The 27,726-nt window shown below is 39.1% G+C and overlaps 1 protein-coding gene across 4 annotated transcripts in view; it reads right to left on the reverse strand.

Moving 5' to 3' along the window:
- HDAC8 (histone deacetylase 8) overlaps positions 1 to 27,726 on the reverse strand; it is a 241,477-nt gene that overhangs the window by 48,409 nt on the left and 165,342 nt on the right. The gene's annotated exons all lie outside the window — the stretch shown is intronic.

Consider the following 27,726-nt stretch of genomic DNA (forward strand, 5'->3'; position numbering starts at 1 on the left):
GTCTTAGGCTTTTTTGTTGCTCGATTCCTCCATTACTGCATTCTTTTTTTATTAAATAGATATCTTCCACTGTACCATTTTAATTTTCTTGTTAGTTTACATATATAAAAATGTATTATATACATGTATAAATATGTGTATACATATGTATGTGTGTGTATATATATGTATATGTATATTTATTTTTTTAGTGGTTGCCTGAGTATTATAATTAACATCTTAACTTTTAACAATACAGTTTGGATTAATATCAACTTAATTTCAATAGTATATGTTATGGTTTGGATACGGTTTGTTCATCCCCACCAAAACTCATTTAAAACTTGATCCACAATGTGGCAGTGTTGGGAGGTGGGCCTAGTTGGAGTTGTTTGGGTCATGAGAGAAGATTCCTCATGAATGGCTTGATGCCGTTCTCATGGTAGTGAGTTCTCACTCTGGCAAAACTGGATTAGTTCTTGCAGAAATGGATTAGCTCCTGCAAGAGTGGGTTGTTATAAAGCCCCTCAGATTTTGCCTCTTTGCATGTGCCTTCCTACTCTTTGACCTTTTGCCGTGTTGTGACACAGGACAAAACCCCTTACCAGAGGCCAAGTTAAAGCCAGCACCGTGCTTCTTGAACTTCCTAGCTTCCAGAACCATGAGCTAAATAAACCTCTTATTTATAAATTACCCAGCCTGAGGTATTCTGTTATAGCAACACAAAATGGCCTAAGTACATAAATACTTTGTTCCCATATAGCTCCATTTTCATGCCTCTCCTTTGTGTTGTTATTGTCACACAAATTATATCTTCACACATTGTGCACTTATCAAAGTGGATTTATTGCTTTATGCAGTTGTGTTTTAAATCATATATAGAAGAAAAGAGTTCCAAAGAAAAATATATTTGTACTTTGATATTTACTTATGTAGTGACCCTTACTGGTGGTCTTTATTTCTTTATGTGGATTCAAGTTGCTGTCTAGTGTCCTTTCATTTCAGCCTGAAGGATTCCCTTCAGTATTTTTTTTTTTTTTGAGATCAGTCTTGTCGCCAAGGCTGGAGTGCAATGGTGCAATATTGGATCATTGCAACCTCCACCTCCAAGGTTCAAGCAATTCTCCTGCCTGAGCCTCCCGAGTAGCTGGGATTACAGGCACCCACCACCACGCCTGGCTAATTTTTGTATTTTTAGTAGAGACAGGGTTTTGCCATGTTGGCCAGGCTGGTTTTGAACTCCTGACCTCAGGTGATCCACCCGCCTTGGCCTCCCAAAGTGTTGTTTTTACAGGTGTGAGCCACTATGCCTGGCCACCATTTAGTTATTTTTAATATAATTTCTATTTATTGATATTTATTGATATTGGTGAGACATGTCATACATTCCTTTAAATTTTGGTACATATTTAAAATACCTAATTTAAAGTCTTTGTCTAGTAATTCCAATGTTTGGATGTCCTCAGTGACAGTTTATGTTGATTGATAATTTTTCCTATGTATTCACCATTTCTTGTTTCTTTGTATATCTTACAACTTTTGTTAAAAATTGAACGTTTAAAATTATATCATGCGGTAACTCTGGAAAACAAATTCTCCCTCTCCCCAGAGTTTTGTTGTTGTTGCTGCTGGTGTTTATTTGTTTAGTGGTTTTTTTTTTTTTTTTTTTTTTGGAGACGGAGTCTCACTCTGTCACCCAGGCTGGAGTGCAGTGGTGTGATCTCGGCTCACCACAACCTCCACTTTCTGGGTTCAAGCAATTCTCCTGCCTCAGCCTCCCAAGTAGCTAGGATTACAGGCATGCGCCATGACGCCCGGCTAATTTTCTTTTGTATTTTCAGTAGAGATGGGGTTTCACCATGTTGGCTAGGCTGGTCTCAAACTCCTGACCTCAAGTGATCCACTTGCCTCGGCCTCTCAAAGTGCTGGGATTACAACCATGAGCCACCACACCTGGCCTGTTTAGTGGCTTTTCTAAATTAATTCTGCAAAGTCTGGATTCTTTGTCACGTGGGGTCACAGAAGTCTCTGCTTGGTTAGGTTAGTCGTCAGCTAACGATTGTACAGAGAATTGCTTAAATTCATGGAGCCAGTAAGTCTTCCACTCTTTACCAAGATGCTCTGGGTAAAGTTGGGGGCAACTTTGCCTTAGCACTTCACTTGTACAGAGCTTGAAGTTCAGCCATAGGTGAGAACTTTGGCCTTTCTTAGGTGTTTTCTGAGCATGTGCACGGCCTTGGGAATGCCTATCATCCTGTGCATATGCATAGCCTTTTAGATTCCCAGGTATTTGTTGGAGGTTTTCTAAGCTCCATATGGACATCTCATTCCCCAGCATTTACTTTTAAGCTTTTTGGTTAGCTTAATGTTCACCACAACTGTTATCTATTACCATAGGCAGCTGTAAAGTTAATCATTTGTCTCTAATTATTTTTGACAAATACCCCAAGGAAAAAGTTTTTCACACTGAGCACACTCTTGAATCATGCCTAATAAAAAAAGCCTTGCAAGTGGGGTCTTTCAAGGAACCACTAGACAGGCCAAATATTAATTGTTCAGAAATGAGGCTTGGAAGGAGCTCCAACATTCTAGTCCATATTCTGTTCCCTCTGGTGGCTGCCAGGCTGCTGGTTTTCACCATGATTGTAGGCTGTTGGTTTTCAAGGCTACCATTTCTACTTGTTTTTGTAAGTAAAGTTTTATTGGAACACAACCAATACTCATTCATTTACACACTGTCTATGGCTGCTTTTGTGTACAACAGCAGAATTGAGTAGTTGGGACAGAAATCATATGGTCTGAAAAGCATAAAATATTTATGGCCCAGCCCTTTATTCTAAAAGTTTGCTACTCCTACTCTAGACCAGTGCTGTTTAGTAGAAATATAATGTGAGCCACATATATAATTAAAAATGTTCTGAGTAGCCACAATAAAAATCAAGAAAAACAAGTGAAATTATTTTTAAGAATGTTTTATTTAACCTAACATATTCAAAATATTATCAATTTGACATATAACCAATATAAAATTACTAATAAGATATTTCACATTTTCTTCTTACTAAGTCTTTAAAATCTGGTGTGTACTGAACATTTACAGCACATCTCAATTTGGACTAGCCACATTTCAAATGCTTACTAATCACTAGTGGCTACTGGTTACCATATTGGATAGCACAGCTCTAGATTCTTGGTGCTCAAAATGTGGTACCTGGTTTGGCAACATTATATCGTGCAGGAGCTTGCAAGAATGGCAAAATCTCAAGCTTCAGCCTGGAGGAACTGAATCAGAATTTGCATTTAACAAGCCCTAGGTAATTCATATGCATATTAAACTTTGAGAAGTAGAGCTCTATACCATTTTGCTATACTACCTGTCTTTGGGATAAAGACCCAGTATACAGAAGGCATTATTCTAATATAAAATATAACCCTCTGGTTGTCATTCTATCATAGATCTTGGTGGAATTGTTTGAAAATGAATTAACCAAGATGACAGTGTGCTAGGTGCTGTGCTAGGCACTGTGGGGTTTGCTGAGTTGAAGAGGACATGGTCTCTTCTTTCAGGGAACTCACAACTGCCCAAGGATGCCTGGAGAATAATACTCTGCATACGAAATCCAATCTTCTGCACTAAAATCCTCTAAACAACTTCTCCATCTCAAATGTAAATGTGGCAACCAGGCACTGGATTGCTCAAGCAGGCATTCAACTCAAGAGGTTCATGGGACAGAAACAAAACAGTTTCACTCCATTTGAAATTGGCTCACGGCAATGGTCTGAAGCAAACACTCAAGCTTTAGGATATGAACTCAATGGGTCATTCTGAAAGGGTAGCAACCCTGTGTTTGTATAATAGGAAAGTTATAACATTCATCATGCTCAGATTCAGGAACTGTGCACTCAAGTCAAGAGAAATCTGACAGTCTGATTTCCAGGTTCCAGTGACTTGGAATAGAAATTCCTATTTAAAGCAAAGAAAATAAGAAATGAGGAAGTGCCAGTCCTTGTTTCTCTGTGTAGGTGTTGACAAGCTATTAAATCATTAGGCTGTCCCTTGCCAGAAGCAACAGAATAAATCTTGGAAGTTGACAAATGGTCAGCAGCTCTGTGTGTGCCTGCACACTCAGAAGCACACACAAAGGGCACACTGTTTCCCTTGGTTTATCTCCTGGCTGTGTAAATATTTCATCTGACATTTGGATTGGATTCTGAGCTAGTTTCCCACCAAGCTGATGGTTTTTTAATCTGCTTTCATCAGCCTACAATAAACTGTCTAACCTGTCTGCACAGTGCAGTGTACTCTGCCCACTGGCAAACAGAACAAATGGAACCAGGAGATCCCGACATACTTTTCTCAGATGTCTGAAGACGAGGAATTGCACCCAAGCTCTGCCCAAGCCAGAAACACAAGCTATGAGGCACTTGCCTCATCCTGTTATACCAGCACCCATGAGCCCTTCCTAGACTAGACCAGTGCCACCAGGAGGTCACAACACATAACTTGGGCCTGCCATCCTATTAAGACAGATCTTTGGCTCAGCACAAATATGCCACTGCCAAAGATGAGGGTGGCTGTAATCTCATTCACTCTAGGTTGTATTCATGCTGGCTTCCTTTCAGTTTCAGATGAGTTCCCTCAGTTGTCCAAATGTAGGAAACGCTGTGATAACCCAAACCACAAATTACTGGCTCAGAAAGCTCCTATGCGGTAATAAAAATAAAGGAAGTACTGATACATGCTGCAACATGGATGACCCTTTAAAACATTCGGTTAAATGAAAGAAGCCAGTGATAAAAGACCACATATTGCAGGATTCCATTCATATGAAATGTTCAGAATAGCAAATCTATAGAGACAGAAAGTAGATTGGTTGTTTCCAGGGGGTGGGGGGAGAGGAGATTGATTGCTAGTGAGCATGGGATTTCTTTTAGGGGGGATAATAACATACCAGAATTAGGTAGTGGTAATGGTTGCATAACTTTGTGAATATACTAAAACCCACTGAATTGCACTCTTTAAATGAGTGAGTTTTGTGATATGAGAATTATATCTTGCTAAAGCTGTTTAAAAGCGATTGAGTTATTAGATGATTTTTCCCTCTCCCCCTAAAAAAGCTCCCATAGATCAATCTTCTCAGCCTTGCTATTTTGTATTCTACTTATAGGAGAAGGATGTAAAAGAAAGGCATACAAGCTGGTCCTAGGAAAGCTATAGGATCAGAAGGGTCTACCCAGTCTACGGCTACAGTCCTCTATCATTCATTCACTTAGTCATTCATCGAAAGTCTGCTATGTACTAGGCACTGGGGATACAGCATTAAGAAACTCTGCCCTATTAGGAGCTTATGATAATGATGTTTCTAACATTGACCTTGAGATCCCCAGATTCATGAATTGCCTTCTGAATAATCAAAGATTAAAATGTATAATTGCATTAATTGTACAGTGCTATTTGTATTCTGGTTTTTTGAAATTGGGAATTCATGGATTTATGGATGATACACCTCTCTAAAAGTTTCTATACCTGAGGCATAAACTATATTGGATAATTTACACTAATAGTAAAGCAAAATATTTAAAGAACAAGGCAGGATACAAACTTACTGTTTCCCCAAGGAAGTTTCCCCAAGATGTTGTAAGCAAGAATTCTTGACAAAAATAGCCAAACCATGTACTTTGAGGTTTCATTCTTCACAAAGAATTGCTTTTGTGAATCCACAGGCTTTATTAACAGGTAGTTTTGGTCGGGCACGGTGGCTCACGCCTGTAATCCCAGCACTTTGGGAGGCCGAGGCGGGCGGATCACGAGGTCAGGAGATCGAGGCCACCCTGGCTAACACAGTGAAACCCCGTCTCTACTAAAAACACAAAAAATTAGCCGGGCATGGTGGCGGGCACCTGTAGTTCCAGCTGGTCGGGAGGCTGAGGCAGGAGAATGGTGTGAACCCGGGAGGCGGAGCTTGCAGTGAGCCAAGATCACGCCACTGCACTCCAGCCTTGGTGACAGAGTGAGATGCCGTCTCAAAAAAAAAAAAAAAAAGAGGTAGCCTTTTCCTGTTTGTCTCAGTGTGGATAAAGACATATATCTGCTGGTATACTTCTGGCATCAGTGTGGGGAAAGCTGGCACAAACAAACTCAATTGTTCATTTCTTCAGGCAGTGTGTTAGGTGGAGAAATATAATAACATTTGATTTTTGGAGTCAGGCAGGCCTGAGTTCAAATCCTAGCTCACATTTTAAATTCAGGCCTGCATCATCTCTTAACAGCTTCTGAGTTGCTCTTCCTATCGCCAGTCATGTCCCTCTCAAATTCATCCTTTACACAGCAGCCTAAGTAAATTCAAAAATACAAAATGGATCTTGTTACTCCCTTACTGTAAAAGTTTTAGGGACACCACAACTTTGGTAGGAGGGTCTAAGCTATTTAGCATGACTAATAAAGAGTTGGCGCCACAGCTTGGCCTCCAAACACCTCTCTAGCTGCATCTCTTACCATTTTCCACCTTACCATTTTTACACAATTGTTTGTAGTTGCACACAGACAGAAACCCACATGCATCCACTCTACTCAGGCTGTTACGCTCTGCTGGAATCACTTTCCACCCTTCTGTGCCTGGTTAACTTTTGAATCATTCTTGCATTGGGGTGGGGGATACAACCAGCTGGTAAGAGGATAGACTGTAGAGCCAGACACCAGGGCAAACAAAGGCCCCAATTTAGCCTGCCTGCCCTAACTTTGGAGGCTAGATTAAAGGTAGTTGAGGAGATACTGACAATAATTGCAAAAAGTCTGTTACATTCTAGCATAAACTACTTTAAAACCATTGTACTGAAAAAGTTTGAGTAAGTAATATATGTATTTAGTTAAAAATTCCAAAGGCAGAAAAGGATATTTTGTAAAAGAATAAGTCCTTGCTGTGTCCTAGATACCCAGTTCCCTTACCAGTGTTTTTGTAACTCTTTCAAGAGACAGACTGCATATGTAAGCATAAAAATATCATTTTAATACAATAAGAAAACACATTGTACACAGTGTCCTGTAATTCCCTTTTCATTTAGATACCTTATCTTGGAGATTCTTTCACATGTATCATATGTTGCCAATCTTCTACTGGTAAACATTTACATTGTTTTTCAACTTTTACAAAGCTATTTCTTACGACCTCTTTTACTATTCTTGCAGAGCTCCTGCTCACCACAAAGAAAATTCTTTTTTTTTTCCAAAAATCTCAGTTACTTTACATTCTTTTCCATTAAAAATTGCATTTATTGTGATTTTGTTTTTTACTTACAAAGTTAATACATTTCATTTGTAGGAAACTTGGAAAAGGCTGGGTGCAGTGGCTCATGCCTGTAATCCCAGCACTTTGGGAGGCCGAGGCAGGAGGATCACTTGAGGCCACCAGTTTTAGATCACCTGGGCACCATAGCAAGATCTTGTCTCTACAAAAAAATTAAAAAATTAACCAGGCATGGTGGTACATGCCTGTAGTCTCATCTGCTTGGGAGGCTGAGGCAAGAGGATAACTTGAGCCCAGGAGGTCGAGGCTACAGTGAGCTATGATCACGCCACTGCACCCCAGCCTGTCTGCAGAGTAAGACCTCGTCTCAAAACCAAAACCAAAACGAAAAAACAAGCAAACAAAAAACTTGGAAAATAAAAAAGCACAAAGAAAAAAGATCACTCCTATTTCCAACACTGGTTGATGAAGCTTTTGTACAAAAGGTCTACTCTCAGAAGCTGTTAAGAGATGATGCAGGCCTGAATTTAAAATGTGAGCTAGGATTTGAACTCAGGCCTGCCTGATTCCAACACATTTGATGAATGTCTTTCTAGTATTTTTTATATTCACATATCTACACTTTACAAAAGGTCTACTCTCAAATTTGAGGGGAAATATGTGATAAGACATAATAAAAAAGAATAATAGCTTACCATGTTTTGCTCAGTAGCGTACCTTAAATGCATTGTCCCATTTAATCCACACAACAACCCTATGAAATATATACTGTTCTCCTCATTTTACAGATAAACTGAGGCACAAAGAATTGCTGAGTCACACAGTTTGGGGAGTAACACAGCTGGGATTTGAAGTTAGATATATCAGACCCCAAGTCACACTCTTACTCACTGTACTCTACCGCCTCTGCCAGGTCCACAGTGTCTAGTAAAATTGAAAAGGCACAGACCTCATGATCCAGCAATTCCATTTGCAGGTCTGTGTTCTACAGAAACTTGCACATGTGCCCAAGGACCAAGTGTAAGAATGCTCATTGCAATGGACTGTGGTGGTAAAAAATTAGGACCAATCCAAATGTCCATAAAGATGTGGACGGTTAAATAAAACACAGAATATCCACAGGATGAGATACTATAAAGCAGTTTAATGGCCTGAAATGGATGTATGTGGGTAGATCTTAGAAACAACATTGAATGTCTCTTCACTGAATAAAACAATAAAAGGAGAAAAAATATTGAATGAAAAAAGCAGATTGCAAAACAATATGTACGGTATGGTACTATTTGTCCCAATTAAAAAAAAATCATTCCCCCCAAATTCCAAATCTTGTTTACGATCATGGTGAAAATGAACTGGAAAGATACACATCAAATTTATGACAATGGATGCCTTGGGGGCATTGGGAGAGGAATAGGACTGGGAATGAAGGACACAGGATATTCAACTTATCTATGATTTTTTTTTAAGGATTTAAAGATAAGATAAAATCTTAACACATTTTAATTCTGAATGGTGGGAATAAGTGTGTTTGTTATATTCTCTGTTACTATACTATATTTAAAAAATAGTACCAGCTAATGTTTACAGAGCACTTATGAACCAGGTATAGTTCTAAGCATTTCATGTGGATCAATTCATTAAATCCTAACAAGCATCCTATGAGGCAGATACTATACTAGCTCCATGACAGATGAGGAACCTAACAGATAAGACACAGGTTAAAAAACTTCTCTGCATCACACAGCTAGTAAGTGGTGAAGCTGGACTCCAAACCTGGGCGTATCCGGCTTCAGGAACCCTACCTTTACCCTGTGTCATCTCTACTCTTCGGAACATTCTCAAAATCTAAACAAAACAGCACAAAGCCAAGTCCCTAAATGCTGAGGGAATGCGAAGTGGAGGAATGGACACAACTGTGCAGTTGTTGCCCTGATTGCCACCTTCTCTTTCTATTTGCTATAGTAGCCTGAGGGCTCCACTCTGGAGCTGAACTAGCTCTAGTTCAGAGTAGAACAGCAGGGACCTCTCTTTCTTGAGGGAATCAAAACCGAAAACTCTACTCTTCCTCAAAAACAAAAGAAAACAAAACAAAATAATAGGCAGAGCACAACGAGCTAGGCCCCACTGGGGATATTAGACGGCACACATTCAATTTAAGCCTGTGTGTGAACTGGAGTTCCCATGGGTTAGCTAAGCCTAGTTCCTTGGCTACAAATGGTTGGGGCAGGGAGAAGCTGGCAGCCATGTAGGGTAGAAAAGTGAGACTTGGAGGGAAGAGGGAAATCCTTTGGCTTCCTCCAGTGGCTGCTCCTCTCCCTGCAGAAGGATGTGCTATCTCGTGCTTAAGGAGTTTAGTAGCAGGAGGAAAGGGAAAGATGGAGGCCAGCAGGGCGGGTTTCTGTAGCTCTCTTCCTGCTATAGCCTCTGGTTTTAGTAGAGTAATTCCCTCACTCCCTGCCGTCATCATCAAAGCAGCTCCCAGGCTCCAAGTAAATAACAGACAGGAAAACAGTGGGGTGGCAAGAGAGTTTGTGTAGGGTAGTGGTGAAGAGCTCAGACTCCAGAGCCACCCTGCCTGGGTCTGAATCCTAGCCCTGCCACTTATTCATTCTGTCAACCTGGGCAAGCCATCTATGAAATGGGGATAATAATAGTTGTTGTGTTGTGAGGATAGAGATAAATAACGCATCTAAAGCACTTAAAACAGTGCCAGGCACACAGTAATCACTCCATGAGTGCTTGTTGTACTTCTTCTTTCTGAGTACCTGCTTGTTTCCAGGGACTGTGGTAGGAATTAGGGATGCAGGGGAGGATCAGACAGTTTTTGCCCTTGAATTTAGTATAGTTGAGGAGACAGATGAGTAAATGAATTAAAATACAATATAATAAGGTCTCAAGTTAACTATGTGTGTCAGATATTATAGGATCGCAGGGAAAGGAGTGATAAACTATGGAGGGGAGTGGTGGCCAGGGAGGACTTCACAGACAGATGACATGGGGATTGGAATTTGAAGGAAGAGTAGGACTTCATCTAGCAGGCAAGTAGGAGGAAGGACATTCCTAGTAGAAGAAGTACCTTGGTCAAAGGCATATTGGAGTCAGGGTTTAGGGCAGGAGTAGGGATAGCATAGTGGGAAAAATAGATTAGGGCCGAATCTAGAACGATCTTGTGTTCTCCGCTAAGAATTTCAGACTTATAAGTTCTGGGAGGCTGTGTGTGTGTGTGTTTGTGTATTTGAAGCAGGTAGATAACATGATTAAAGTTGAACTGTTAAAAAATAACTGATATGAAGGATGGATTATGGGTGGAAGACTGGAGGGATACCAGTCTAGATGCACTGATCCCCCAAGTCCCACCCCACAACTCCTCCCTCAGTGTTCCCTTTATTAATCAACCATTCACCCACTTGCCCAAGAAAGAGCCTTGGGGTCTTTGGTAAGCCTTTGCTCTCCTTCACTCCTATATCTACTTTATCAATTCTTGTTGGTCTACCTCCAGAATGGATCTAGAATCTAGAGGACCACAAAGGCCTCCTAACTGGCCTTTCTAGTTCTCTTGGTATCTCTCTGTAGTCCTTTGTCTATACAAATGCCACAGTGATTACAGACACACACACACACACACACACACACACACACACACACACACACACACACACACTGCTATGGAATGAATTGTGTGTCTTCCTACCCCAATTCACACGTTGAAGCCCTAACCCCTAATGTGGCTGCATTTGGAGCAAGGAAGTAATTAAGGTTAAATAAGGTCATGGTGAAGGGGGTAGCTGATCTGATAAAATTAGTGTCCTTATGAGTTTTCTCTCTGCAAACACACCAAGGAAAGGCCATGTGAGAATGTGGCAGGAAGGTGGCTGACTGCAAGCCATGAGGTGCACCTTCACAAGAAACTGACCATACTGGTGCCTTGATCTTGGACTTCCAGCCTCCAGAATTGTGAGAAAATAAATTTCTGTTGTTTAAACCATCAGGTTTATGGTATTTTGTTATGGCTGCTTGAGCTGACTAATACAATTAGTTTTAGCTACATTATTAATACTTGTTTATGCACTGTCTTGTGTAATTTTTCTCTAATTGGTTGTCAGGTGAAGCTTTTGCCTTTCCACTAGTCTATAACTTCCTAGAAGTCATGGATCATGCCTCGTAAATCACCAGAAGCACCTAAACCAAGTCAGGCACACAGTGGTAGGCAATAAATGCTTATGAAAGGAATGGACACAACTGCACAGGGAGACACGCTGAGCATTCATAGCTAAAAAAGGATACTGAGTCTCTGGAGTTGGTGTTAGCTTTGTCACAGATATCCTAAGTGTCTCTAAACAAATTAGCATCTTCAGCTGTTTTGTTTCTTCCCTCCATTATGGAGTTTTGGTGAGGCTTAAATATGATCCGGTATTTTCAAAGGCTTTGTGAGGAAGCAGAGAGCCTAGGTTTTTGAGTCAGCAAGATCTGGGTTCAAAATATGGCTTTCTCACTTACTAGCCCTGATAAGAGCACTGACCTTATGAGAGGTGCTTTGTACACACAGAAGCATTCAATCTTCACAGCCACCCTGCAAGGTGGATAATGAGGATCGCCATTTTAGGGATGAGGAAACTGAGCTTCTGAGAGACTGGGGAAATTACTCAAGATCACACTTCTAGTTAAAGGATCAGAACCCCAAATTGTTTGGCTCAAAAGCTCATGTTCTTTTTACCCTGCCACAGGCTCCAAAAGAAAACAAAGCTTAACCTCTAGGAAGAATGACTTCCTATACTGGATTTAACAAGATCCCATGTTCTAGGGACAAAAGTTCTTGGCTTTCTTTAGGGAGACAGGAAGCTGCCACCCTAATATTTAAGTAATATAAGACCAGTCGGAATCAGATTTTCAAAAGGGACCATGACCCCAAAGGAGATTATGAGCTATTTTACCAGGCTGAGGGTACCATGGGGGGCAGGGATGTGGATGCCTTATTTTTTATTATTTTTTTAGTTGACAATAACTATACATATTTATGGGTACAGTTTGATATTTCTTTATTCCCTTAATTTTTTTTAATTTTTAATTTTTGGGGGTATATAGCACGTACACATATTTATGGAGTACATGAGATATTTTGATACAGGCATACATGTGTAATGTCACATTAGGGTAAATGGGGTATCCATCACCTCAAACATTCATCATGTCTTTGTGTTATGAACATTCCAGTTGTACTCCCTCACTTGTTCTAAAATGTACAACAAATCATTGCTGACTATAGTCACCCTGTTGGCTAATTTGATAGCCAGATCTTATTCATTGCCTCTAACTATATTTTTGTACCCATTAACAGTGTGATATTTTGATACATGTGTATAATGTATAAAGATCAAATCAGGATAATTAGCATATCCATCATATCAAACATTTATTATATTTCTTTCTGTTGGGAACATTCAAAATTCACTCTTCTAGCTATTTGAAAATATATAAGAAATTGTTGTTAATTATAGTCACCCTATAGTGTATAGCTATTTTATTTACTTCAGGCACACTGAACCTAGCATTGTGCTTGGTTCAAGGAAGCACTCAATGACTATTTGTGGAATGATAATTTCCCAGTGTAGCTCAGAGGATGAAAGACATTACATTCTGTGGCCTGGTATAGTGGCCACCAGAAAAGTGTAGCTATAGAGATTAGGCCTGAAAGAGCCAGTCACATAGCTGCCAAGATTTGGAACTGAAGAAGTATATTTTTAATATGTTTTAGAGTCACAATGAAACAAGATTCCCTGATGGGAATTTTCCCAAAGACTGGATCCAGACACCCAATAAAAGGGTTACAAGTGTACTTGCATATAATTTGCAAATGGTTTATGTCTAACTGCATTCTCTGTCATCTATTCCCTGGTGATTTTCAAGACAAAAATTTATCGTTACCCTAAAGGTTATTGCATAATTTATAAAAATAATAAAAGTTTATCTTCTCTTCCTTAAAAAAACCCAACAGGCAGTACCATATTTTGCTGTCAAGGCTGTTCAGCACAGACAACTCATATCTTTATTATTGCCATAGAAAATGTTTGATCAATCACATTTAGGCTGTACTATAAAATTTAAAATGTGAGGTGTACCTGTATTAGCCAGTATCACTAAAGTTCCTTGGACATCAACTCCTATGTCATCAACATGAGGACTGTCCCATTCAAATGGCACTTATCTGGGTTTCAGTGATGTAGAGGCCCTCCATGTAGGAATCTGTGTTACTGAGGACTCAAAGCAAGAGCAGTTTTCCCCACTTCTCAGAAACACAGTTAAGGCCCAGTGGCAGAGTCACTCTTCACAAGAGTAGGGGAGGCTGGGGTGACAGAAAGCAGAACTGTGAATACCCATTCCTAACTCACAGGCAGAAGTTTTGCTTTGTAAGCTGATCCTTGACAGTGCATTAATTTATAAATGGAAAGAGATAGGGAACTCATCATTCAGTAAGCATTTATTGAGGGCCTGCTATATGTGCAAGGCACTAACTAGATAAAGCATCACAGCTTAATAAGGAGAGCTTTCAAATGTATCAGGCCTTTTCTTGTCATTGCCTTAAAATATCATGTCCTGTATTTAAAAATGGCAATGTAATCATGAGGAAAAAATCCAAACTCAACATTAGTACAACTTATATTTGCCCTCTCAAGTGATGGTAAAAAGAACTCTCTAAATGCTTTAATGAGCTTTTGCACACACTGTTCCCTCTGCTTGGAATTCTCTTCCCCCTCTCCTGTCTGCCTGGTGAAATTCTACCCTCTCTTTAAGAAACAGCTCAAATATCATCTCCTTTGTGAACCCTTCTGACACCTCCTGAGCGAATTAATCATTCTCCTCTATACATTCGCAAAGCTCTTTGCAAGGAACCTCTACTCTCACACTGTACCATAATTTTTTCTTTCTCACACTTTACCCTGAGCTCCATAAATCAGGGCACACCTCTGATTCATATTGGTATCCCCAGCACAACGCCTGCATATAGCAGTAGTCAGTAAATGATTGCTGAAATTCCCTGACCACTTTGAAAAAGAAATCTATTAATACATTACAGAGAACTTCCCAGAAACTTAACAAGGCTTTGCACATAGTATGTGCTTAATAAAGGGCTGCTGACTTTGAATGTAGTAAAAATGGTGTATCTCTTAGGTCAAGTCTATATATAGCAATTCTTGCTAGTCCCTTCATGCCACAATAGTAGGTACCAACTCTACACAGACAGACATCCCTGTGATGTTTCAGGCACTGAATATTACACTTGCCTTAAACCATCCACCCCTGCCAGCTTACCAGGTGGCACAAATGTCTCACTATTAGTCACTTCTTGGGGTTAAGGCATTAGCTACAGAAGTGCCCCACTGGACTGCTTTCAGATGGAGGAAAAAATATACCAGAAGCCACCTGAAAGACTTCACATCTTTCAGAGGACCTGGAGATCATTCATGCCCCTCTCCTTCCAACTAAAATCTGTACTCCAGAGAGAACTCAGAACACAGGAAAGGATCCCAAAAAGAGTCAGTGTTGAGCACAATTCAAATGGTACCCTGTATTCAGAGTCGACAATACCTACTAGCTTAGAATTATACACTTGCTGTTTGTAAAAGTGCTGTGAGGCACAAATCTAAAGAGGGTAAAAAATGAGTAAACATTATTTATATCAAAGCACTAAAAAATTCCAAACTTTGGCATTTAATAGTAGCCATTTGAAAAATTCTACTGTCTTTTCTCTGGGTGTGGGAGAATAAAACCCTTTTTCTGTTCTGAAAAGGGATGTGTAGAAGGGAACTCATTTTGTAGTTTGAAAGTTCTACTTTTATTGGAAATACACCTATCTTGTAGTTCTTCAGCATATAATCACCAAAGACTTTAAAAATTATTATTATTTTGGCCAACACAGGCACAAAATTGTCAATTAATACTATGTTAGCTAGAAACCAGTTGGGCAAACACCAGATTTCCTGGGCATTCTACTTAAGAGTAATGGAAATGATCTTTCCCAAATTTTCAAAATCCAGGAATGTTCTGTGACTCATTGATTGCTTAGGGAGTTCTTATTCAGCGTTGGTAGTTTAATAAATTAGGCAGAAGGTCAAAGCTAAAATCTGTTGAATTTAGCTGAAACAAAGACTAGTCTTGCTTCCAAATCATTGTTAGTATAATTTGAGCAGTAAAATACTGGAGAGCCCAGAGGTAAGCAAAGTTTCTCAGTGTAATCCTCTTCTGCCTCTGTTAGCTTGGGAGGCATGGGTGAGAGAGGGACAATGCCAACACAAATGGAATTGTACAGTGAAGAAAGAAAAGGAGGGCCAGAACAGTGGGTGAAAAGTTAACTTACTTCACTTAGACCACCATATTAAAACCAGATGTGTCTAAAATGTTGGATGAGGAAAAACTGGTGTTACTGATAGTGTGAACAAACCCTTTGTGCTTTCCTCCCAATACAGTATCATTACAGGGTGCCAGAGGTGTCATTTTCTTTCATTCCACATGTAGCACATTCTCAACTAGTTAAACCGTTTCTAATCTTATGTAATTAGATAGGTCTCGCTACATCCCTCAGTTGAAGGATTTTATGAGCTGCCTTGTTCTGTCTCCCTTTTGTGACAGCTTCTTTGGGGCTGGAAACTAACATTTGCTAACATTTCTTCGCTTCTGGCACCTGTCAGCTGGATGGGCTCTGGGAAAAGGAGGATGGGGAGGGAAGGAATGTAACACCCCCCACTCCCCGATGCCCTGGTATTAGAGGGGTCTTTGTCTCTACTTAGTGATTACTTTGTTCTGGAAAGTGCTGTTAAGCACACACTCAAAATAAACAATGGGCAGATGGATGAATGTAATGATGAAGTTCTTGTTTTTTTATTTAATCTCATCACAAATTTCGAGTTCCTTTGTTTACTAAATGTAGAGCCTAGGGGAGGTACTAACCAGAGGTAGAAGTCCTTTAATATGGCCCAAGGTTGACCCACCCTGCAAAGTGGATGGGGCTTGGCTCTTTGATCTTCCTAGTCCAGTTACTCTGTGCAGAGCCCCGCCACTGGATACAGAGACTCCAGTATGACTGCCTTCTCCTTACTTCAGAGCAGAGTTGTGGGGAGTCATCAGATATCTGACATCAGAATCAAAGGCTATATAAACACAAGGGTTTTTACTTCAATGCAGAAATAATAATGGCATTTTGGAATTGAGAGTCTTTCCTTCAAAAGGCTTTAAAGCAATCCCCCCACCAAGAGCTTTCTTAGGGTCATTTCTTGACCATTCTATGATGTCTTTGTGAGGTCGCTGACTGGCAAATTCTCTCCATGTGTAGATGGGGAAATCCAGAATTAAGGCCGATTTATGCTTCTATCCCTTGGGACTTGTGCATGATTGATTATATGCAGGGCCTGACCTCTCACCACAAAATTCTGTGGTTTTTGTCCAATAATGGTAAAAGACAACTGAAAGAGTGCAGCGTACAATAGAAATGGGTGAGTGACAGGGCCACCTGACGTCTCCTAGTACTTTACAGTTTATAAATCGCTTTCAGAGTTGCCCTTTCATGGATAGGCAGCGTACACTCCTATTTCACCAAAGCAACTGGACTGCGGAAATAAGAGCCAGGGTGCTGGCACAGTTATGGAGCCCTGAATTTCTCACGCTGGGGGCGGGGCAGTGCGTGGGTAAGCACTTTGCCTTCCAGGAATAGTACTGCTCTGAGACGCCTCTGTAGACTGCCTGGAACGAAGATTAAGCCCAGGGTTCTCTTTGCATTCCATTTAGCAGTTTGCTCATGCTTTCACTACAGATCAGTCTCAAGAATTCCTCTGCCAGCTGAGAATCTGAATGTTGCTTTGGCTGTAAGACAGTATCTTATTTATTCTCATAAATCCCCTCCTCCTCTTGTCCTTGATTATTTTCACCATAAAATGGAAACAGGGGCAAATTATGTGAGCATTTGGGTGCTGGACTGCAGCCACCCTTGGCAATCTTTGTCAACCCTTGAGATTCTCACCAGCATCGACTAAAGAACAGTGACTCACCCAGAGTAACACATAGTCCCTCTTGCCTTTAAAAAAGGAGTTCCTCAAAAGTGCTGCTAAAAAACAAAAGAAAACAACTATAGTTCAAGGGGGGAAAAAAGTGCTAAGAGCAAAAGATTAATTTTAAACAAGGTTAGAAGATTTGGAAGAAGGAAAGGGTGATTATCTGCAAGTGAAAAAGTAGTTTGTACATTTTAGATTTCCTTTCCAGTTCCAAACTTGAGGCTTAAACATCTTCTGTCTGGGGGAAGTTAGGACATGAGGAAGTTAGGTTACCTCAGCTCCAGCTTCCTATTGGAAAATGCCCAGGAGCTCAGAGCAGTTTGCTGCTCAGCACCCCTGGCCAGAGGGGTGGAAGGGAGACAAAAATTGGGAAGGAATAAAAGTGAGAGGCAGCTGGCCCAAATGCTGCCTAGCACTCTTCTCATTCTAGCCAGCTGTATAGACAGCTGTCCCTTTAATTTAACCCTTAGTCCATCTCCCAGGGACAAAGCTCATTTTGCATACTGAAGTCTCTTCTTAGCTACTGTGGCTGTTTTAAAGCACAGGGAAAATGTAGAGGTAAGGGAGGTTATGTGAGGAAAACTTGACAAAGAAAGTTTTTTTCCCCCTCCAAATGCGTACGCAAGGAAGAACTCATGAGGGCTACATACAGAGAGACAGGAAGCACTGTAATCAAAGGCAGTCTGGAGGAGGAAGGACAGACTGCACAGACTTGAAGGACAGTTTTGCTTAAACTTCTATCTACATTCTCAAGGCTAAGTGTGTGAATGGGAGTTTCTTATTCAAGAATGGCCATTTGTAGATGCACGTGGGTTTGTTTTTCTATACTTCCAGAGAGCCAATTCGGCAATACTTTCAAAGGCTCTGAACAATAGAGAGGAGCTTAGTTACTCACTAACTTGGAGACTAGGAGTGTAAATATGCAAACTGTTTTCCCCTTAAGCAGACTTAAAATCAGAATCCTAGGGTGTTCAGGCTGGAAATGATCTTAATGTGTGTTCTAGTTAAACCTTGAAGAGGACTGAGGAGAAATTTGAGTGTGGAGAAGGGAAGTCAATTGCCCAAGGTCACACGAGCTAGTAGAAGATGCCATTATAAAGAAACTAGGTATCTTTCTACTAGCCCAGTGGTTTCCGCCCACCCTGTCACTTCCCACCTTCAGATACCCCAAAATTTACCCACCGTGGCAAAGTCTGTTGGTTTTTCCCCTGGCTATTTCAATTGCTATCCCATGACAATGTTGGCAGGCTCAGTGACTGAGCACACCCTTGATCATAAGAGAGGGCATGCTTTTTCCTGTACTCCTGACCTAGCTGGGGAAGAGCCATGTTGCTGTCTGCAGCCTGCCTTTGGTTCAATGGGGTGTAATGGGGAAACCAGGGAGACTGTGTCTCTAAAGGCAACACTGCTGCTGTGAAGGGTTGTATCCTCTTAAAAGAGTTTTTAAAATTTTTTCTTTCAAAAAAAGTTAATTAAGTTGACAAAAGTGTATATATTTATGGTATATGATGTGATGTTTTAATATATACATACATTGTGAAAGGATTAAATCAAGCAAATTAACATATCCTTCAGGGCTGTGGGGAGGAGAGTGGGGAGATGTTGGTCAAAGGGAACAAAGTTCAGTTAGATGAAAGGAGTAAGTTTTGGAAATGTACTGTACAGCACAATGACTATGGTTAATAATAATGTACTGGCTGGACATGGTGGTGTGTGCCTTTAATCCCAGCTACTTGGGAGGTTGAGGTAGGAGGATCACTTGAGCTCAGAAGTTTGAGACCAGCCTTGACAACATAGTGAGACCTTATCTCAAATAACAACAACAACAAAAACAACAACAACAATAATGTACTGTGTATGAAGCTGTTCTTGAATTGCTACAAAGAAATATCTGAGACTGGGTACTTTATAAAGAAAAGAGGTTTAATTAGCTCACAGTTTTGCAGGCTGCACTGGAAGTATGGTGCCAGGCATCTGCTTGGCTTCTGATGAGGCCTCAGGAAGCTTGCAATCATGGCAGAGGGCAAATGGGGGGCTGGCACATCACATGGTGAAAGCAGGAGCAAGAGTGATGGGGGGAAGTGCCACATACTTTCAAATAACCAGATCTCATGACTCACTATCACGAGGGTGGCATCAAAACATGAGGGATCTGCCCCCATGATCCAATCACCTCCTACTAGGCCCCATCTGCAACACTGGGGATTACAATTCAACCTGAGATTTGAGTGCGGACAAATATTCAAACTATATCACACTGTATACTTGAAAATTGCTGAGAGTAAATTTTAAATGTTTTCCATTACAAGAGTCTTTATCTCTTCTGCAGCTCCTACTCTGAAAGTGTCAGAGAGTATTCCTCTCCATTCTTCATTTAAAAATGATATTGATACATACAAAATTCTTAATATATGTAAATCATATTTGTATGTAATTTCTACATGTAAAATACTTAATACATACGTAAGTTATGAAGTCTAATAATAGAATAAGCACCTGTGAACTTACCATTGACCTTCAGCAATAGAACATGACCAGTGCCATTGATGCTCCCTGCACACTTCCTCCATCCTAGAGGTACCCTGCCTTTCTCGCAGAGGAAGCCACTATTGAGAGCTTCTAAAAATCACTCCCTTGCATTTCTTTAGTCTTCCCACATATACAAGTATCCTAAACAAGATACTTTTTAGTTTTGCTTGGTTTTGAACTGTAAATATTGGTATCACACTAAACTTCTTTTGCAGTTGTTTTTACACAAAATTATGTGTCTGAGAATCTTTCACATTGTTATTGGCATCAGTTCATTCATTTTAATTGTTTCATAGTATTTCACTGTGTTACCATACCACAAATATCTGTTGTTTCTAGTTTTCTTGCTATTCTGAACAATGTTGCTATAAACTTTCTTTATAGTACACCTGTGCAAGTTTCTCAAGTCTATTTCTAGGGGTGGAATTAATGAGTTGTAAAGTGTACACATGTTGAAATTTATTAGATAATGCCAAATTGTTTCCCAAGTTGGTTGTTTAATATATACTCCCATCAGAAGTCTTCACTAACTGCTCCACATCATCACTAACACTTAGTGTTGTTTAAATTACATTATTTTTTTTCCAATCTGGTGGATTAAAATGGAATCTCATGTTGTTGGTTTCTTTGGTCATTTATTGTGGTTTTAATTTACATTTCCCTGATTACCAAGGAGGTTGAGCATCTTTTCATGTTTCTTGGTCATTCAGGTTTCCTCTTCTGTGAAAGGCTTGTTCATATCTTTTACTTGCTTTTCTTCTGGATTATCTTTTTGTTTGTTTGTTTTTTTGAGATGAGGTCTCCAATCTGTTGCCTAGGCTGGAGTGCAGTGGTGCGATCATAGCTCACTGCAGTTGCAAACTCCTGGGCTTAAGTGATCCTTCCACCTCAGCCTCCTGAGTAGTTGGGACTACAGGCATGAGCCACCATGTCCTGATAATTTTTTTTCTTTTTTTTTTTCTTAGAGATGAGGTTTCACTATGTTGACCAGGTTGGTCTCAAACTCTTGGCCTCAAGCAATCCTCCTGCCTCGACCGAGATCTCTAAGTGTTGGGATTATAGGTGTGAGCCACCACATCTAGCGGGATTGTCTTTTTATGTATTGGTATATAGAAGTTTGTAGATTCTGAATGTGAGTTATATGAGTACTAAAGATGTACTCATATACATGAGTACATGTCTAGATGTACTCTAGACATTTCACATGAATGGAATAATACAATATGTGGTCTTTAGCTTCTTCACTCCTGTTTATTGCCAAATAATATTCCACTGTATGAATATAGCACATTTTATTTACATATTGATCAGTTGATGGACATTTGGGTTATTTCTACGTTTTAGCTAATATGAACAATGCTACTACGAACATTTGTGTACATGTTTTTGTGTGAACATATGTTTTCATTGGGTATATATTTAGGAGTGGAATTGCTGGGTCATAAGGTAACTCTATGTTCAACCTTTTGAGGAACTGCCAAACTGTTTTCCAAAGCAGCTGTACTTTTACATTCCCATGGGCAGTGTATGAGTGTTTCGTTTTCCCACATCTTTGTTCCACTTGTTATTTTTTTATTTTTTGAGATAGGGTCTCACTTTGTCATCCAGGCTGGACGCAGCAGTGCAATCTTGGCTCACTGCAACCTCAACCTCCTGGGTTTAAGTGATTTTCCTGCCTCCACCCCTCAAGTAGCTGGGACTACAGGTGCACACCACCATGCCCAGCTAATTTTTTTTGTAGAGATGGGGTTTTGCCATGTTGCCCAGGCTGGTCTCAAACTCCTGAGCTCAAGTGATCTGCTGCTTTGGCCTCCCAAAGTGCCAGGATTACAGGCATGAGCCACTGTGCGCGGCTACCACTTGTTATTATCTGTCATTTTGATTGTAGCCATCCTGGTGGGTGTGCAGTTGTATTTTATTGTGGTTTTGATTGTATTTCTCCAATAACTAATGATGTTGAACATCTTTTCATGCCCTTGTTGGCCATTTGTATATCTTCTTTGGAGAAATGTTCATTCAGGTTCTTTACCCATTTTAAAATTGGGTCATCTCTCTTTTGAGTTGTAACAGTTCTTTACATGTTCTAGATACAAGTCCCATATCACATATGATTTGCAAATATTATCTTCCATTCTGTTTTGGTTACTGTAGCTTTGTAGTAAGTTTTGAAATCTGTAAATAATAACAGCCTCATAGAATTGTTAGGAAGTGTTCCTTCCTCTTTCATTTTTTGGAAAAAAAGTGGAAGAATTGCATTTGATTTTTCTTTAAACATTTGGTAGAATTAAGCAGTGAAGCCATCTAGTCTTGTGCCTTTCTTTGGTGGCAGGTTTTTTTTTGATAACTAATCCAATTTGTTTAATTATTGTAGGTCTATTCAGATTTTCTTTTTCTTCTTGAGTCTTAAGTTTTGGTATTTAGTGTGTTTCTAGGTATTTGTCCATTTCATACGGGTAGTGTAATTTGTTCACGTACAATTGTTCATTGCATTCTGTTATAATCCTTTCTATTTCTGTAAAATCAGTAGTAATTTTCATTTCTGATTTTAGCAATATGAGTCTTCTCTCTTTTTTCTTAGTCAATCTACCTACAGTTTTGTTAATTTTGTTGATCTTGTCAAAGAATCAATTTTTGGTTTTATTGATTTTTCCTTACTGTATTTTCTATTTTCTAGTTCACTTATTTCTGCTCTAATCTGTTATTTCCTCCTTCTGCCTGCTTTGGGTTTAGTGTGTTCTTTTCTTTTTTTTTTTTTTTAAGTTTCTTAAAGTAGAAAGTTACCAATTTGAGATTTTTCTTTGTTTTAACATAGGCATTTATAGCTACAAATTTCCTTCTGAGCACTGCTTTAGCTGCTTCTTGGTATGCTGCCTCTTCATTTTCATTCATCCGAAGTATTTTCTAATTTCCTTTGTGATTTATTCTTTGACCCATTAGTTATTTAGAAATGTGTAGTTTATTTTCTGCATATTTGTGAATTTCCCAAATTTCCTTCCGTTATTAATTTCTACTTTTATTCAATTCAGAGAACATATTTTATATGATTTTATTCCTGGCCTATGGTGCATTCTGGAGAATGTAATATTCTGTTTGTCTACTTCTTCCTTTTTCTGTGTCCATTCTGTCAGTTATTGCATCATGTATCTTGGGGCTCTGTTGTGAGGTGCATACATGTTTAAAATTGTTATATCTTTCTGGCAGATTGACCCTTTTACCATTATGAACTGTCTGTTTCATCTCCAGTAATTAATTTTGTTATAAAGTCTATTTTTTCATATTAGTATAGCCACTCCAGATTTTTATGGTTGTTGTTTGCACGACATATCCTTTTTCATTCTTTTAACCTATTTGCATCTTTGAACATAAAGTTTGTTTTCTGTAGACAGCATATTGTTGGATCTTGCTTTTTTAAAAAATCTCATCTGACAATATCTACCTTTTGATTAGATTGTTTAATCTATAATCATTTAATGTTGTTATCGATATGTTTGGATTTGCACTTCCATTTTGCTTTTGTTTTCTATATGCCATATACCTTTTTTGTTTTTTGATGATCTTCTTTTGTATTAGGTGGTTATTTTTTTCTGTAACATTTTAATTCATAATTTAAAAATTACTTATTTTTGAGTTATTTTCTTAGTGGTTTCTCTAGGGGTTACAATATATATCTTAACTTACTAGTATCTACTTCGGATTTATACTGAGTTCCAGTGAAATATAGACACTTTACCTAGCTTCACTGCCTCCCTCTCTTTTTGATATTATTGTCATACATACATATACATCTATATAGGTTATGAACATAAAAATACATTGTTATAATTATTATTTTATGTAATTTCATCTCTTTTAAAAAGGCTGAGAGAGCTAGGTGTGGTGGCTCATGCCTGTAATCCCAGCATTTTGGGAGGCTGAGGCGGGAGGATCACCTGAGGTCAGGAGTTTGAGACCAGCCTGGCAAATATGGTGAAACGCCGTCTCTACCAAAAATACAAAAATTAGTTGGTTGTGGTGGTGGGCACCTGTAATCCCAGCTACTTGGGAGGCTGAGGCAGGAGAATCGCTTGAACTCGAGAGACGGAGGTTGCAGTGAGCTGAGATCGTGCCACTGCACTCCGGCCTGGGTGACAGAGCCAGATTCTGCCTGGCTGAGGTGGGAGGATCACTTGAGCCCAGGAGTTCAAGACCAGCCTGGACAACACAGTACCTGGGTTATGGGATCAATTGTACCCCAAACCTCACCATCATGCAATATATCCAGGTAACAAACCTGCACATGCACCCCTTGAATTTAAAATAAAAATTGAAATTTAAAATATAAATGAATAAATAAAATTGTTTAATGAATAAAATACACAAAAACCTTTAAAAATATGTTTTTAAAATTTCCAAAAGTGTATTTTAAAGAAAAAGCTATATATTTAGATTTATTTATTTTTGTACTATTTTGGGCTATATGTTCCATTTCTACCATGTTTTGCTGTGCTGTGTTTTTGCTGCTTTATTGACTTTTTAAAATTAATTAAGGTTTATTTTTCCTCATTCCATTTCCTCTCTTCTATCAGTTTGGAAGATACTCATTCTTTTTCCTATTATTTTAGGGTTACCCTTGGAATTTTAACATGCTTACTTAATTTAATAAAGTTTAGAGTTAATATATTTGTCCCCTTTTCAAACAATATGGGGACCTTTAGAATACTGTGATTCTAATCCATGACAACATGACTTGCTATTGTAAAGCCTTTAAATTCCATGTTTTTTGTCTTTTTTTAATCCCACAAATTAGAAATTATTAATATCACCCACATGCTTAACTTTTTTTTCTTAGCCAAAGTCTTTTCTTTCTTGTATCTCAGAACTTGCTTTTTGGATAATTTTCCTTATTTAGTGAGAAAGTATTGGTGACAAACTCTTTAAATATTTTTTATATTAAAATGTTTTATTTTGCCTTTATTCCCCAAAGAATATATAATTTTAGGATGAAATTATTTTCTCTGAGCACTTTCAACATCATATTGTAATCTGGCTTACATCATTGCTTATTGAGAAGTCAGCTATCAGTCTAATTGTTCTTTTGTTCATGATCATTTTTTTTCTTTCTAGTTTAAGATTTCGTCTTTGTCTTTGTTGTTCTGTAGTTTGATCATAATGTGTGGAGATATTAATTTCTTTTTTATTTACCTTATCTGGAATTTCTTAGGCCTGAATCTGCAGATTGTTGTTTTCAGAAATTCTGGAGAAGATTCAGCCATGGTTTACTTTAATATTCTTTCTATTATTATTATTATTATTTTAACTTTTAAGCTCAGGGTACAAGTGCAGGTTTGTTATTGAGGAAAACTTGTGTCATAGGGGTTTGTTGTACAGATTATTTCATAACCGAGGTAATTAAGCCTAGTACCCATTAGTTATTTTTCCTGATCCTCTCCCTCCTCCCATACTCCACCCTCCATCCTCTGATAAGCCCCAGTGTGTGTTGTTTCTCTCTATGTGTCCATGTGTTCTTATCATTTAGCTCCCACTTATAAGTGAGAACATGTGGTATTTGGCCTTCTGTTTCTGCATTAGTTTGCTAAGGATAATGGCTTCCAGCTCCATCCATGTCCCTGCAAAGGGCGTGATCTCTTCTTTTTTATAGCTGCATAATATTCCATGTACCACATTTTATTTATCCAGTCTGTCATTGCTGGGCATTTAGGTTGATTCCATGTCTTTGCTATTGTGAATAATGTTGCAGTGAATATACACGTACATGTGTCCTAGAATGATTTACATTCCTTTGGGTATATACCCAGTAATGGGATTGCTGGGTTGAATGGCATTTCTGTCTTCAGGTCTTTGAGGAATCGCCACACTGTCTACCACAATGGTTGCACTAATTTATACTCCCACCAACAGTGTATAAGCATTTCTTTTTCTCTGCAACCTCACCACCATCTGTTATTTTTTGACTTTTTAATAATAGCCATTCTGTGTATTTTTTCTTTCTAGAATTCTAAGGAGATAAATGTTGAATCTTCTTTTTCTGTCCTCCGTGTCTTTTAACCATTCTTACTTTTTTCATCTCTTTGTACCTCTGTGCTGTATTCTGTGTAATTTTTTTCAGACCTATTTTCCAGTTTACTAATTTATTTTCAACTGATGTATAAAGCTTCATTGAGGTTTTTAATGTCAATTACTGTATTTTTCATTTCTATGTATTCTGTTTAGTTATTTTTCAAATCTACCACGTCATTTTTGATAGTCTCTTGCTCTTTGCTCTCTACCCTTATTACTTTAAACATATTTAGCATAACTGTTTTATATTCCATATATAATTTCTGTATCTAAAGTCTGGTTATATTTTGTCTTTTTTCCTGTTGACTTCTCCTTCCTGGTAGTTAGTTTTCTTGTGTAAATTGTGATTTTTCATTGTGAATTAATTTTTGTCAGAACCCTCTGTGGGATTTCCATGAGGTCTGGGAGGGGTACATTCTTCCATGAAAGATTTCTATTTGATTTTTCTTGGTGCTTGAGGCATTACACAACTAGGTCTACTTTATTTATTTATTAATTTTTGAGACAGGGTCTATCTCTGTTGCCCAAGTTGGAGTGCAGTGGTATGATCATGGCTCACTACAGCCTCCACCTCCTGGGCCCAAGCAATCCTCCAACCTCAGCCTCCTGAGTAGCTAGGACAATAGGCATGTGTCACTACACTGGGCTAAGTTTTGTATTTTTTTTGTAGAGATGAGGTTTTGCCATGTTGCCCAGGCTGGTCTCAAACTCCTGACCTCAAGCGACTCTCCTGCTTCAGCCTCCCAAAGTGCTGGGATTACAGGCATGAGCCACTATGCTCTGCACAACTAGGTCTACTTTAAATTAAAATTCTTGGCTTGTGGCTTTTTGGACTATTCCCATAATGTATATTCAGACTCCAAACCTAGTTGCAGGCTGGTGCCACAAAATCTCAGTAATAATTTTTTTGTTTTGTTTTTAATTCTACCCAAAGCTAAAGCCAAGACAAAAACTTTCCTTGCTGTCAGTTCCTAGGCCTGTGCTGTCTAACATAGTAACCACTAGTCACATGTGGCTATTAAAGTTAATTAAAACAACATTAAAAATTCAGTTCTTTAGTTTCACTAGCCACATTTCAAGTGCTCAAAAGTCACATATGACTAGTGGCTACTGTATTGGACAGTGTAGATATGGAACAGTTCCATTATCACACAAAGTTTTACTGGATAGTGTTGCTCTAGATCATCTGAAACTACCTATGCCCCCAGGGTATGTAGTGGCTTCAGAGCTAGGTTACACCCTCGAACAAACTTCTGTCAATCTTTGTCTTAAGTCAAAATTCTACAAGGACCATGTGGTAGACAGAATAATGGCTCTCCAAAGATGTCAAAGTCCCAATCTTCAGAATTTGTGGATATGCTACTTTACATGGCAAAAAAGACTTTGTAGATGTGATGAAGTTAAGAATCTAGAGATGGGTAGGTTACCCTGGATTACTTGGGTGAGCTCAATGTAATCACAAGGGTTCTCATAATGAGACAGCCAGGTGGGAAGGGGTCCTAGAGAAACTCCAGCTGGCCTGCGCACTGGGAGGAGCGTGCACCGGGGTGAAGCCACAGAAGCTCATGCTGTTTGCAGCGGGGAGGAGCCTGGTCCCTATTCTTCCTGGGTGGAACCTGAGATTTAATCTGTGAGGCAGGAAGCCTATACTAGAAGGACTCTCACTCTGCTGAGTCCCTGTTCCCCTTTTTTTCCTTTTTGCCCAATAAATCCCATTATTCTCACCCTTCAAATTGTCTGTGAGCCTAATCTTTCATGGCCATGTGACAAAGACCCCATCTTTAGCTGAACTAAGGAAAAGTCTCACAACAATAAGGGAAATAGGGAAGCAGGAAAGACACAGAAATGCAATGCAGTGACAGAAGCAGAAGTTGGAG

The sequence above is a fragment of the Gorilla gorilla genome, chromosome X (genome assembly GCF_029281585.2).
Source record: "Gorilla gorilla gorilla isolate KB3781 chromosome X, NHGRI_mGorGor1-v2.1_pri, whole genome shotgun sequence".
NCBI classification, from domain to species: domain Eukaryota; kingdom Metazoa; phylum Chordata; class Mammalia; order Primates; family Hominidae; genus Gorilla; species Gorilla gorilla.